Below are 15,483 nucleotides of genomic sequence, written 5' to 3'. Positions count from 1 at the left end.
AACAACATGCTTGCTCAGATGGTCTCCAGTTAGACCCTTCTCATTCTCAGGGATTATGTCCCTGTAAATTGTGTCTAGAAAAAAACATGTAAAATTTGCTTGACAGATTTTGACATCTAGTTCAACATTTTTGTATGTAATGACTCAAGCAATGAAATGAGGACTATTAGTTTTATATGGAATGACTATTCAGCATTCACAAATATTTAATTTTGACTGACATGACATAAGCAAATGATAATGTTATAAAACAGCAGAGAGTTGGTATGAAAGCAAATGATGCATGTCCAAAAGCATTTGCAATTTGTTCGAAGGAATGAGAAACTGCTACTATGATGTGCACAAATAAATAAATGTTGTGGAGGTTGAACTAACTGTTGTGCAAATGTAAATAGTGATGTGAGAAATGCACCAAAGCGACTGAGAAAAACTGTAATCAACCGTTTAAATGATCAATGACTCACTTATTAATAGTGACTTTCTGCCACCTACTGGCGGTTTTCATTTCACATTTAAAGTAGTTTAAATTATTTAAAGTGTTTTCCTTTATAATTGTAAATATCAGTAGGCTATTCAACGTTTTAGGATTAAATTATCAAAACATTATTTCTGCATTTATAACTACAGGTTAAAGGATTCATGTCCTGCATTAAACAGTGTGTAAATACATCTAAATGCCTCTTCAGATGCAGCTTGTTTCCTCTGCATTACAAAGATTTTGTTTATAATGATATTTATTGGTTTGGTAACAGCCCCGAATGTCTTATTATTCTAATTCACTTTATTGATTGAATTTAAGAATTTGACGCAAATATAATGCACACTTTTAGAAAAAATATAAAATGCCCATGAAGGGTAAAAATAAAATAAAAATTTGTTGGAAAATATTAATTTCCATCACTGCTGTGAACTGACTATGCAGAATAAAAAAAATAAAAATAACTACACAACTCATCCAACACAACAAAATCAGAAAAATATAGTCTGTTTATGGTTATGGCTAAAAATCCGAGATATAATTTTTGTCTCTATCGCACACCCTTATATAGCCTATTTAATTCTTCTTTGCTTGTTTGGTACACATAATTCACTGATCATAAAGCTTAAAATAAGCTTATCTTAGGTTTTCTCAACGATAACGAAAAGTTTACATTAAAAAAAAGAAAGGAAAAAACAATTGAATAATAAAATAATATTAGAATCCTAATTTATATTTTAAATGTAAAATATAAGAGAGGTGCTTGAAAAACTGAACATTAATCAGGAATAATGCATTTTCTATGTATTTTATAATTACAGCAACAGTCTCAAATCTAGCAGCCAACTGCAATCGATGGGTTGGCCATCAAGTGCTGTAGGCTACATTAAAAATGTAAAATAAAAACACAATAACCCCCAAATGTAATTTCAAAAAGGATTTCATAAAAATAAATTACATAAGTAGGCCTATTAGCAACACAAACTTCGCTAAAGGATTGCTTTTGTTATTTATAGGCTTTATACTTTGTTATCTTTATACTTTTAAATTATTATATATTAATATATGTATATTTAATATGCCCACAATTAATGTATATTGAGTTGGCCGGGACTATAAAGACGCACTAACAAAACTGCACACAAAAACTGCAATCCAAAAAAAAAAAAAAAAAAAAAAAAAAAAAAAAAAAAGTCAGACGGAGATGTCACATCCATTGAGAGCAGTGAATGAAGTGCAGGTAAATTGTATGGCGCTCAAAATGTTTCATTCGGCGACGAGACTGACAAGCACAACAGATAACACTCGTTAAATTACTTAATCTAATTTAATAATAGCTTAAATTACTGTTCGAACAGTGTCTCAAATAAGACAAGTCCATTCAATTTTTTTGCAGCTTTTATGCAGCTACTTGTATGATGGATTAATAAATGACTAACTGTATTTTTATATGTAGGCTACATTTCTGAAATGCATTTTCTGTAAAGCTGCTTTGAAACAATATGTATTGTGAAAAGCGCTATAGCCTACAACTAAATTTGAATTGAATTGAATGGACTTGTCTTATTTGAGACACTGTTCGAACAGTAATTTAAGCTATTATTAAATTAGATTAAGTAATTTTCAGCAGAGAAAATCACATTAATAGCTATAGGCTACATAGGCCTAGCTTTTAACATCCTCGAAGGATATTAAGAAAATACTATTTAGGTTTGGATACATAAAAAAAAAACTAATCTCAACAGTAAAAAGCTTTGAATGTATTTTGAAATATCAATTATGCACGAGCCTGCATGGGAATAGGAAATAGGCTATATAGGCTCCAATAATAATTAAAAAAAAAGCTTGTAGAGTGGATGCATTACTTAATTATATTCTGAATTTCTATGTTATAAAAAATCGTTCTATGAACTTCTATCAAGTTCATTTAAACCGAGTTGTAAATGCCGAAATGAAAGGAGGCTAAATAAATATTAATACTACTAAATATCAATATAAAAATTGCCAGTAGATGGCGCCAAGGCCCTTTTCTATTGAGATTACTGGTTGATGTTCAACCTATTCTTTCAAAAACACAAATATATATTTAACACCCACACAACTACTACTTTCAGACAATTGCAGTTGTTCTGCTGTGGCGCAGTTTGGAACTGTATTTTCATTGACTATTGTGTGAAATGCCAGTCATTAATATATTGTTTATTTACAGGCATTCTGGTTTTCTAAAAACTGTTAATTACAGAAACATTCAAACACATATGGATACATTTGCGTTTTACTTGGTATTATTCCTCAACTTGTCTCAGTTGGCAATTAATTTTCATTATATTTAAAAATATATATATATTTCTGTTACTCAGAAGTGAAACATTATATGAATTTAAAGTGACTGCGTTACAAATAGATATGGCTGCTTTTGGTAATATTGGTTAATCATATATAAGTAATATAAACATGACTGTTATGCCATAGCATTTAGTCAGTTTTATAAAATATAACTGCAGTGTTGACTGTTAATTTGACTTTTAATTTGATGTCAATCTGCACTTACAAGAATTCTATTGATGACAATACAGATTGTGCAAATAAATGGAGCGCTATGGAATGAAAAACATGTACTTCATTAACTGCGAAATTGTTAAGTGAATGCTTTTTACTGTATTTATGTAACAGACTTTATTTCCCAGGATTTAAAGATTTAGTGTAGCATTTATGATTATTGTGTGTTTTTAAGAGCAGAGTAAAGGTATGGGTATCTCAGTAATAAATAGGACCAGCATGCAGGCAATACCATAGAATAAAGCAGTCATACTCTGACCATTTAAGTCTATTATTCTGTTATTAAAAGAACTCTACAAATTAAAATACAAAATAAACTTAAAAAAACCAAAAATAAATTTAAAAAAATCATTCACATTTCACTCATTTATCTTGTGTTAGTGGAATATAACTTTTCCAAAGATGCAGAACCCCCATACAATACAAATCTGTAAGACATTTAAAGCACTTAAAATATTTTACAAAAGCAAATGTATACTATATCGAACATTGCTCCTTTCAGAAATTGTTAATGCATTGAGCCCTTAATGTACAGGAATAAATGACCCGAAACTTCCTACAAGTATATCAAGGAGTGGACATGGCTAATGAGCAGATGAGTGTCCCTCTGCTGCCACCTACTGATGTTAGTGGTCATTTCATGTCATTTTTGTTTTAAGTGTTTGTTTTTCCTGCAGGTGAAAACAAGATGCATCCGTTTAAGCCTTTTACTTTATTTATCAGGGTTGTCAATTGTTTTTCCTGAGTTGGGTGATATATTTGTATGCTCTTAACATAGTAGCAAAAAAATGTGCAGTATGACTGCATGGGCTACATTTAATAGAGTGCTCGGCTTTATAAAAACTTTAGTGTAGCTCTATTAAATGGTACGTTTATGTTAAACAATTTTAATTATAAGAATAGCAGTAACCGGCAATCAGAAGTATGCTAATTAATTTTAGTTTAAAATCCAATAAGCTTTAAAGTGGTTTCTGAATGGTTAATTAATAATAAATGCAGTATAAATGAACTTGAGGCATGCAGACCGGCTGCTGCAGGGCTTTAACAAATCTTAAACAAACAAATAATGATATGACCCACTTTTTCTGAATTTTACTAGCCCATTTTATTTGTCTCTCATAAGATCGTATATACATGACAATATACTTTTATCTATCATTGGGATACCGAATGTATAACAGACATTCAGCATAAAAGAAAAAAATCAAATGTAGTCCTGAATAAACTGCCAAAATAAGATTATGATAATGTCTATAACAGTAAATGTATGAGAAAACAAGGAAAATTAGGTGGGCAGACGTTCAGACATGCAGACGTTCAGACGTGCAGACGTTCAGACGTAATCCACACGTTAACTTCTAACGTGACGCCGCCGTCACGTCTGTAAAGATCAACAGCTACACGTTATTGACGTGTCTACGACATCTCCATATATATGGCGTACGTCTCCATATAAAACAAATGGAGACGTACACGCACGTATACACGTGTGTTATCTGTTGTGCTTGTCAGTCTCGTCGCCGAATGAAACATTTCGAGCGCCATAAAATTGTGCATTGGCTCACACACTGCACTGAGCCGTGTGAGGACCGTGTTCTGATACGTGTTAGCGAAAAAATAAATAAATAACTTCACTGCTACACGTGAATCACGCGTGAACACCTTACCCTGACCACGGACGTGTGATGAGAAGCGCGACATATTTACCTTGCTAACTAAGCTCTCAGTCGTGTCGATCGTCTCGTACCTTGCCGTGACCACGGACGTGTGATGAGAAGCGCGACACTTTCGTCGCCCCCCTTCTCGCGTGAGAAGCTACGTGACGTCTACGCCTTGTAGTCTGTAATACCTTAAGCCAGTTGTGTGGTGAAAAAAATACAAGTTATTTTTTCGCACTTGAGAAAAGAAATGTTAAAAGAAATGCGTTAACTGCTTTAAATATTAATGGGAATCATTGTATGGATCAAAAAACAATTTCTGACTTTTTTTACTCATTTTATAAAAAACTATATAATTCCAAATTTGATCTATATAATGTGAAGAATTCATTAAAATAGTCCATCAACATATTCCTATTATTGATAAAGAATTTCATGATTCCTGTGAATCCAATATAACTTCTTCTGAGATCAAAGATGCCCTGTTAAGAATGAAAAAAGGGAAAGCACCAGGTATAGATGGGTTGACAGTAGAATTTTACTTACATTTTTGGGAACTGATCGAAATTCCTCTTTATAGTATGTATAATGAATGTATTAACAGTGGCGAAATGACTACTACTATGAAACAAGGTATCATTTCGCTAATTGCTAAACCGGATAAAGATCCAAACTTGATAGAAAATTGGAGACCAATCTCTCTTCTAACTATTGATTATAAATTAATTACTTTAGTATTTGCTAACAGATTACGAGAAGGTTTAAATAAAAATTATTAGTGAATACCAATCAGGTTTTTTAAAAGGTCGACACAATAACTAACAATATTAGACTTGTGCTTGACCTTTTGGATTATGCTGAGAATGTTGATGAAGGAGCCGTCATTTTCTTTTTGGACTTTTATAAAGCGTTCGATACAATTGAACATGAATTTTTATTTAAAACTATAACGCTTTTTGGATTCGGAAATACATTTTTGAAGGTAGTTAAAATGTTTTACAATGATATTAATAGTTCTGTAATACTTAACACTTCCACCTCTAAAAGATTTAACATTAACCGAGGAGTACGCCAAGGCTGTCCAATTTCCCCTTTTTTATTTTTGTTGGTTGTCGAATTATTATCCATTGGTATTGTTAATAATGAAGCAATTCAAGGTCTCCAAATTTTTGGTAAAGAAATTAAAATTTCACAATTGGCGGATGACACAACCTTATTTTAGAGAGCTCATCTCTTATCCCTACTGCTATCTCTTTCATCAATATCTTCTCTAAGGCTTCTGGCCTAATTCTAAATTTATCCAAATGTGAAATCCTTCCTTTACACAATTTAAATGATAAAATTATTAGTGATATTCCAGTGAAATCCTCTGTCAAATACCTAGGAATTCTTGTAACAAAAGATGTTACAGAGAGACAAAGCTTAAATTTCTCCTGTAGATTAAAAAAGACCAAAGCGTTATTAAACTGTTGGTTACAACGTGATCTCTCTGTTTATGGTCGTGTCCTATTATGTAAAGCAGAAGGCTTATCTCAATTTGTCTATCCCTCCCTATCTTTATATGTTAAAGACTCTTATTCTAAAGATATCAATAATCTGTTTTATTCTTTTATTTGGAAAAATAAATCTCAAAGACTGAAGAAAAGGGTTCTTACTAATAAGAAAGCTGAAGGGGGTCTGGAAATACTTTATTTTGAAGACGTTAATAGAACTTTTAAAATCAATTGGATTAAAAAATGTTTGATTAATCGTTACTCCCTTTGGAACCACATCCCACACAGTCTCTTTAACCAAATAGGTGGCTTAGAATTTCTGTTAATTTGTGACTTTAATATTATTAAACTCTCTTAAATTGTCAAAATTCCACCAGCAAGTGCTTTTAGCTTGGAAAATTTGCTATTCACACAATTTCTCTCCTCACACTGCCTTCATTTGGAATAATAGCAGTATAACGATTGCCAATAGATCTTTATTTTTAAGGAATTGGTTTAACAGGGATATTAGTCATCTTATGAATATGGTTTGATAATTTTGGGAATCTTTTAACTTATGAACAATTCATGCGAATCCAATAATTTCCCTGGCATTTTAAGGAATTTAACTTGGTCATTAAAGCTATTCCTCCTACTCTTGTTCATCTGGTTAAAAGTCATATTCACTACAACTCTATAGTAACGACAAAACCAAAATTAATTTTAAACGGTCTTGAACTGATTGGTAAAAATGCAATAACAAACATATTTATACTGTTTTCCAAAAACAAAATAAAATAATACCTAGAGGAAAATTCTTTTGGAACTCTATTATTTGGAAGACTGCTTGGTTAATCCCCTTTAAATATTGTATCAATAACAAAACTAAAGAAATACATTTTAAAATTTTGCATACCATCTACCCTGTTAAATCAATAATTTCAAGATACTCTGATATTGATGATTTATGTACTTTTTGTAAAAATGAGAAAGAGGTGTTAACACATTTGGTTTTTTGATTGTAAAATTACCCAAAAGTTTTGGAAGGAATTGGCAGATTTAATTTTTTCTCTTGTAAAGGATAAATACTGTTTTTCTTTAAAGGATATTATTGTGTACTATAAAAATAATGTTAACAAAGGTCTTGAATACATTGTTAATTTATTCATATTGCTGTCAAAATTTTATATACATAAACAAAAATGTTTAAACTCATCCCCAATATTTAAAGTATTTTTAGTTGAATTTGATTGTTTTATATCTTCATTGAAATTGATAAAAAAACAAAAAGTCATTAAACATGTTTAAAAATATTATGAGATTATTTTTAGATCCCCTGTTACTAATTAATGTAACATTTTATATTACACTGACTGTCTTGTGCTGTGCTCTGTATGTTATTTGTTCTGTTAAATAAATAAAAAAATAAGCCAGTTGTGTGTGATTTTGTCAAATGTCTTAAGTGCTGTAGATTAGTGTTTTTTGTTTTGTTTTGTAAAGAAAAAAACCTGCATGTTATAAACATTTTAGCACCCTCCAAAGCCCGAATATTTCATAATCTTAAGAACGTTGACGAAAATATGACGAGTAAAATTGCAATTACACTACATTATAGCTAATGAATGAACTTACATCTTTATTTAGAAGTGCACTTGTAAAACAACAACCAGGAACAACCAATTCACAGCTTTCTTGTAAGCACCATATATCACTAATGGCACAAGATAATGTCAGTATAAACCAACTGGAAAGACAAACATTTTTATAAGTTGTGTTTTGTCCCCCAGAAAAACGTTAATCGAAAAAAATGGCTTAATGCATTAACACAGTTAAATCCAAAGGCCAAATTCTAAATTAATGATGGACCATGAGTAAACACTTTAATCATGTAATGTTTTAATAATTCATTTAGTAGTTTAGAAATTACAATATTTCTAGGCTATATATTATACTGGAATGCATCCATACACACATTCCAAATTTTTTAATGATTTCTCCAAAGTTGGCCTCATTTTACAGATATTTTATGTTCTCATTCATAAAACACTCACACATCAAATAATTAACTCTAGTGTCACAGTGTGAACTCAAATAACACACAATTATCCATAAGCAAACATTCAGTAACAAAACTGATGACACCAGTCAGAATCTCAGGATAGTATAAACAGGAGCACAGGTGACTGCTTTAAAAATGCATCCTAGCACTGGAGAGAGAGCTGAAAGAACCACACAGTGTAGTACAGTAAAGTAACTATAGTAACATCACTTTATTACAGTTACAGTGTTCTGAATTGATCTCACTAGTGTTCACTGGGCAGGGAAGTTGTCTGGACTGTAAATTCTAATTAGGAAACCTTACTTTAAAAAAAAAGCATGCAAACCAACTGCCTTGAAAAAACCAAGTAAAATGAAATAAGAATAGTAATTTGTACTAACAAAGGTTTATTTAGTGTTGTAAACTTACACACAAGTTCTTGTAACTAAGAATCACTATTTTCAACAACTAAATGATTAAGTACAATATACTATGTGCGTATTTCAAACAACTCATTTAAGTTTAGCTAAATCAAGTAACATTTCCTGAAACTTGGAATTTCTAAGTTGTATTTACTTGAACAGCAATCTAGTTTTAACCAGTTGCCTTAAAAAAAAAAAAAAAAAAAAACTAGTTACCGTTACTCCAGTAACTTAAACGCTTCAAACATCCATTACAAATTCATGACAACAATGTTCTATTCTTCACACACATAATTACCCATAAATCAAAGGTAGTGACAGTTCAAAGTTAAAGATAATATATTTTTTATATTTTTCAATGCAATTTTAACTTGTATTACAAACATTTTGAAACAAAGCAAAAACAGTCTGCTTTTGTTTATGCTAAACAGCAGAGGTAGCAGTACGATGAGATTAAGAATGGCAATGAGTTGGCCACACAAGTTGCCAATGTTTTTTTTTTTCTGTCCCAAGTCAAGCATCATATTGTAAGTGTTCTTCACAGTATCAGGGTAATCCACATGTACCAGTAATCCAAACGTAGCACATGGCAGTCCGGAAGCAAATGTTGGAGGTAGACCCTGGAGACTGTTCTTTGCAGCACTACACTGAACAATGATGGCAGAAGACACAGGGTCAAGGCAAAGAAGATTTGGGGAAGTACTTCATCTTCATTGATAGTCAGCAAGCCAACAGATACTAGTGCCCAGACTGCATCAACATCAGACACCTGTATAAAACCAAATAAACACAATATTAGCAGGGAAATGTGGATGATCAGTTTTCAGTGTTATCTGTCCTGCCTACACTGCCATGACATTGTGTTAGTTCACCCAAACTTGAAATTCATGTCATCATTTACTCACCCATGACTTTTGTTTATTTTCGGAACACAAATAAAGACATTTTCAGTGAAATCTGAGAAATTTCTGTCCTTTAACTGAATGTCTATATACCCCACACTTTAGACAGTTGATCATATAGCAATCGTGTCTCTTTCGAAGACTTGAGACGCTTTTCCACTGTCAGACCAAACCATTCTTAATTCTCAATGCTTAACCATTCCATGCTGTGACAATACAGATATAGTTTAATTTTTCACTGTTGGGCTGTTAACAAAGCTCTTTTAAATGCAACATAAATGTCAGTCATTGCCTTAGTAATGCAATAGTTAAGATATCATACCTGATGTAAATAGCACCCATGTTATGAAAGATTAAATATTTCTTTTAATTTTACTATTAACTTGTTTACTTCACTCAAATAGCATGTTGGCCAGCTACAGAGAAACTGGTGGCTAGGCAAAAGACAAACAACCAACCCTGAGCAGCGACGTCACTCCAGGTGTTCTACAGCACGGTTCAGTGTTCAGCTAAGAGCTCTGGATCAAGAACAGTTCATCAGACCATGCCTAACAGAGTTCAAGTGGAAATATACTGAAACTGCTCCTTACAATTCATTGAACAGTTTGGCCCAAAATGTAGATTAACCAGCTCCATTCATATAGACTGATTTGATGGTTTCTTGGGTGTTAGAGATTTGGATTAAATATCTTCATTCGTGTCATGAAGATGCACAATTTTTTTATGGCATAGAATGACAGGAGGGAGATTAAATGGCACATTTTTTCATTCTTAATTGAACTAGGGTTATGTAATCAACAATAATCTTTATAAAGGTATCTCAGTAATATACCAGCAAATAAACAGGTATTTTTTCTAAAATTATGTTTTTTTAAGGTGTAACTATGAGAACTTACAAAGCAGGTAAATTGTAAAAGTATCTGGGGTGATCATGAAGTAAAACAGGTAGGCCTCAGATGGGTGTGTAGTTCTGTCGAATCTGGGTTCTAGAAGTAAAAAAAGAAAAACAAAGTTTAAGAAATTCAAAAATTACAGTAGAAACATGTTTGTCAAAGTGTCAATAAAGAAGTCATTGATGCGGTTTATTTTAAAATATTATTAAAATATAATAAATATTGAAAACATTTAAGGTAGCAACATACATTTTTACGGGTTGTAGGGTGTGAAGTGTCCTCTTAGATTTGTGAAAAGAAATACAGTTACAAATACAGAAATACGGTTACAGGTATTCTGGAACTGCAAGAAATAATTTGAAATTGCAAATAAAGCGCAGCACATGATTGAGTGAAAAACCTGAAATACCTTGCCTTTATTGTTCTGAGGCCCATGTTCACAAGATCGCTGTTCAGAGAAGACAGTTGCCACAAGCTTTTTTCCTAAATATGAAAAATAATTCTTCAGATGAAGGCGAGTTCCACTACTGTTATGAATTGAAGAACAAAGACACATTCGTTTCTTGATATTTGCATATTTTACAATAGAAAGAAAATTTCTATACATATCTACTTGAGACCTCAGTCGTAAAACCAATTCAAAAGCAATATTTCTTCTGTTACAGTACTCAGTGTTTTCAACACATGCAAAGAAATAATTACCTGCAAGACAAACGAGCTCATTCAGTTTTAATCTTAACTGTGTGATCGCGTAATGACTATGATTGTATTAAAAAGATGTTGACAATAAAATTGTAAACTGAAAAATGACTTTAACCTAAAAAGTGGCCAAAGCCTCACAGTGTTATAAAATTATAGAGGGAATTTTGCAAAAGATTACTGTTAACAATTAATACTATCAGTGGCACATAAAGATTGTCTTAAAAAACTACTGTGAGCTCATCTTGGAGACTTTGGCATGTTCTTGAATTGTACCTCAATTTTAGAAATAAAAAAATTTAACTAGCAACACATTTTTCAATTTTAGAAATAAAAAAAAGTCTTAAAGTCTCAAATTTACCAAAATATGCCACAAGTTCTGTATTTCTATAGTTTTTGTTCTAATAGCAGAATAGCAAAGATCTTTTCTGTCTGTTAGCTAAAACACTGTGCTGACAAGGGGCTAATGTTAGTCAGTTCAAATTAGCAGCACACAGAAACATACATCCACACACAATTATTATTTTTAAACTTACCTTATTATTATTCTGTAGAAGTATTCAGTCTTTATCCAGAGGTAAAATGCAAGCAGTCTCTCTACTTCTTCCTAGTTTCAGCAAATTCGACGCAGAAATTCAAAACATCGCTTGCTGCGCATGCTCTCTAACCGTCCCATAGACAGTAAAAGAAATGGACACAGCGACCCCATTTGAACTCAATTGAGACAAGTGAAGCCCGTTTTTAGCGATTTTTAGAACTTCCGTATTCTGACGCGCAGACTCAAACGAAGCTTGATGACGTCAGCAACCTGTCTGACAGATGTAAACCTTCTAGTAGCTGTGCGTGCAAACTGCCATCGTTAATCTTGCAGAGACGGCGAGCTTGAGCGGGGAGTTCTTTGGCTCGTGAGTGAGCAAGGAGTAAGTATTCTGATTAATTATTTTGTATAGTATTATAAAATGCCCTACACGCCAGTACGCCATATCTCTTGACCACGTCTCCCCATTTTTTTTTTTGCCTGCGAGCTTCTCCTCCTGTCTGTACGGTAATTTCTCTACTGTGCGACAGAGAGTCGAGTGGTTATGACGCAATCGTTTAGCCTATTTTACAAAAAACTGTTCTACGGGGCCATAATGTAAACATAGAAGGTAATGTAGCCCTTTATACATTGTCGTGTATCTTTAGAAATAAATTAATGGACAAATGGAGTCTTTAAACGCCTCAGATGTAAAGTTATTCGCTGTCAAAGTGACGCAAAAATGAATGGGAGTCAATGGGATGCTAACGCAAGTGAAGTTCTGCTACAAGATGGCGGCACGCGGCCGACTTCAACTTCCGGTCGACTTCCTTGCCCCCTGAACCGTCCTTCTTTCTTCTTCTGTTGTTTTGTTGCGCATTAGCAACACATTAGCGCACTGCTGCCTCTCACTGGTGAAGTAATATGGAGACAGATTAGTCTCAAATATAATTCACGCAAAAAACACGATTAACACATGCGTAGACAATTTCACATGCATGAAACCTAATTCACGTACACACAAAAAAAATTCACGTGCGTGAAAAAAAAAATATATAATCACAAAAAGCAATTCACATGCGCAAAATAAAATTATATATTAATAAAAAAAATTCACAAATGCAAAACACAATTCGTAGATATACAACTGTGCACAAAAACCTTTGAATGTTTAAAATGTACGAGTGGTGTCTGAATGTACAAATCGTCATTTACTACGAATCCACTCGGATTTGTGTGTGTGTGTGTTTTTGAGACTTTCCTGGCAGAGCTCTCTTCCCACGTGGGTCTGTCGTACTCTTTAGCCAATCAGATGCGAGCTTACCATTCAACCAATCATATCATAAGCCACTGAGAGTGCATTCAGAAGCTCGCGCAGGCAATCGGGGAGACGTCAAGAGAGAAGCCCATAGAAGCCCTGGCATTACATTTTAAATACTACATAAAATAATTAATCAGAATACTTCTGCTCACTCATGCCAAAGTACTCCCCGCTCAAGCTCGTCTCTGCAAGATTAACGATGGCAGTTTGCACGCACAGCTACTAGAAGATTTACATCTGTCAGAAAGGTTGCTGACGTCATCAAGCTTAGTTTGAGTCTGCGCGTCAGAAACGGAAGTGCTAAAAATCGCTAAAAATGGGCTTCACGTGTCTCAATTGAGTTCCAATTGGGTCGCTGTGTCCATTTCTTTTACTGTCTATGGGATTACTGATGTAAAGGCTTAATTTCCGTTCTAATTAATCCATATGCGCAAAAGGTGCGCAGAATCGTGCTACTTGAATGCACTCTCAGTGGCTTATGATATGATTGGTTAAATGGTAAGCTCGCATCTGATGGCTAAAGAGTACGACAGACCCACGTGGGAAAATATCAAAAACACAAAAACACAAAAAAAACAAACAAACAAAAAGAAATTATTTACACCACACAATATAACACATTTCACAATAATAACAATTTTATTATCGTAATTTTGACATTTTATTCTTAAAATATTATGACGTTATCTTATTTATTCAGTTATTTTTCAACGTGGCACAAAATGCTGCCTACTGAATGCAAACACAATTTTTGTCCAGCGGCCCATAAACAAACAAACAAAAAAAGTAAAAACAGTGGTGAGATATTTGAATTATGTCTTAATAAACTAATGTCTTCTGAGTCAATGTTGTTGCAAAAATTAATTTGACGAAACTGACTAGCAATCTCCTCATTGGACGTGCCTTGAGAGAGAAATGCATCTTTAGATTACATAATGAAAGAGTTTTTGTTTTCGATTTGAATTATTTCGTTTTAAAATAGTAATTAAAAACGCAAAAAAGCATTCTATAGATATTCTATAGAAAAGCATTCTATAGATATATTTATCATGTCGGTGAAGCGCTCCTGCTCAAGACCAATAGGACAATAAAGCGCATCCTGTTTGTTTTCTTATTTTACAAAAGCATAAGGTTTTGTTGATGATATTGTGGAGTGCACACAAATACAAGTAGACCCTTTGCAGTTCCGAATGATGCACACTCTTACCTTTATGAGCAAAAATGACGGCGTATTTTTAAGTTTTTACTGTCATTAAAAAAAAAAAAAAAAAAAAAAAAAAAAAAAGCTGACCCATGTCCTGCAAAGCGCTCACTCTCCGCACAAACGATTGGATATGCGCCTAACAGCGATCATTTATCTAGGTTAAATGTTTAAATTAATGCTGTGGAATGCATGAAGTGTATTATGTCTGTTTATTTTAGGCAAGTCGCGTTGGTTTGAGAAGGCTAAATTGATCAAACATAATGCTCAACTCACTGTCCGCCGCTGCAGCCTGCTCGTTTCTTTAAAGTAAGTATTCTGATTAATTATTTTATGTAGTATTTTAAAATGTAATGCCAGGGCTTCTATGGGCTTCTCTCTTGACGTCTCCCCGATTGCCTGCGCGCGCTTCTGAATGCACTCTCAGTGGCTTATGATATGATTGGTTGAATGGTAAGCTCCCATCTGATTGGCTAAAGAGTACGACAGAACCACGTGGGAAGAGAGCTCTGCCAGGAAAGTCTCAAAAACACACACACACAAAATCCGAGTGGATTCGTAGTAAATGACGATTTGTACATTCAGGACACTCGTACATTTTAAACATTCAAAGGTTTTTGTGCACAGTTGTATATCTACGAATTGTGTTTTGCATTTGTGAAAATGTATTTTATGAATATATGATTTTATTTTACGCATGTGAATTGCTTTTTGTGAATATATTTTTTTTTTTCACGCACGTGAATTTTTTTTGTGTGTACGTGAATTAGGTCTTCATGCATGTGAAATGTCTACGCATGTGTTAATCGTGTTTTTTTGCTTTGTGAATTATATTTGAGACTAATCTGTCTCCATATTACTTCACCAGTGAGAGGCAGCAGTGCGCTAATGTGTTGCTAATGCGCAACAAAACAACAGAAGAAGAAAGAAGGACGGTTAGAGAGCATGCGCAGCAAGCGATGTTTTGAATTTCTGCGTCGAATTTGCTGAAACTAGGAAGAAGTAGAGAGACTGCTTGCATTTTACCTCTGGATAAAGACTGAATACTTCTACAGAATAATAATAAGGTAAGTTAAAAATAATAATTGTGTGTGGATGTATGTTTCTGTGTGCTGCTAATTTGAACTGACTAACATTAGCCCCTTGTCAGCACCAGTGTTAGCTAACAGACAGAAAAGATCTTTGCTGTTCTGCTATTAGAACAAAAACTATAGAAATACAGAACTTGTGGCACATTTGGGGTAAATTTGAAACTTTTTAAGACTTTTTTTTATTTCTCAAATTGAAAAAATGTGTGTGCTATTAAAAATGAAAGCATGAAAA

At 33.2% G+C, this 15,483-nt stretch overlaps 1 long non-coding RNA gene across 1 annotated transcript; it reads right to left on the bottom strand.

Annotated features, from left to right (window-relative positions):
- Positions 1–8,595: 8,595 nt before the first annotated feature.
- On the bottom strand, positions 8,596–11,794 carry LOC122143997. Its single transcript, XR_006159471.1, has 5 exons — positions 11,658–11,794; positions 10,832–10,905; positions 10,672–10,703; positions 10,426–10,515; positions 8,596–9,396 (listed from the first exon to the last, which is right to left on the bottom strand). It is a non-coding gene; the product is annotated as an uncharacterized LOC122143997 (long non-coding RNA).
- Positions 11,795–15,483: the final 3,689 nt, after the last annotated feature.

This window comes from Cyprinus carpio, unplaced genomic scaffold (assembly GCF_018340385.1).
Source record: "Cyprinus carpio isolate SPL01 unplaced genomic scaffold, ASM1834038v1 S000006552, whole genome shotgun sequence".
NCBI classification, from domain to species: Eukaryota; Metazoa; Chordata; class Actinopteri; order Cypriniformes; family Cyprinidae; genus Cyprinus; species Cyprinus carpio.
The sequence above is the reverse complement of the archived record's forward strand: the minus strand, read 5'-3'. Positions and strand labels throughout refer to the sequence as shown.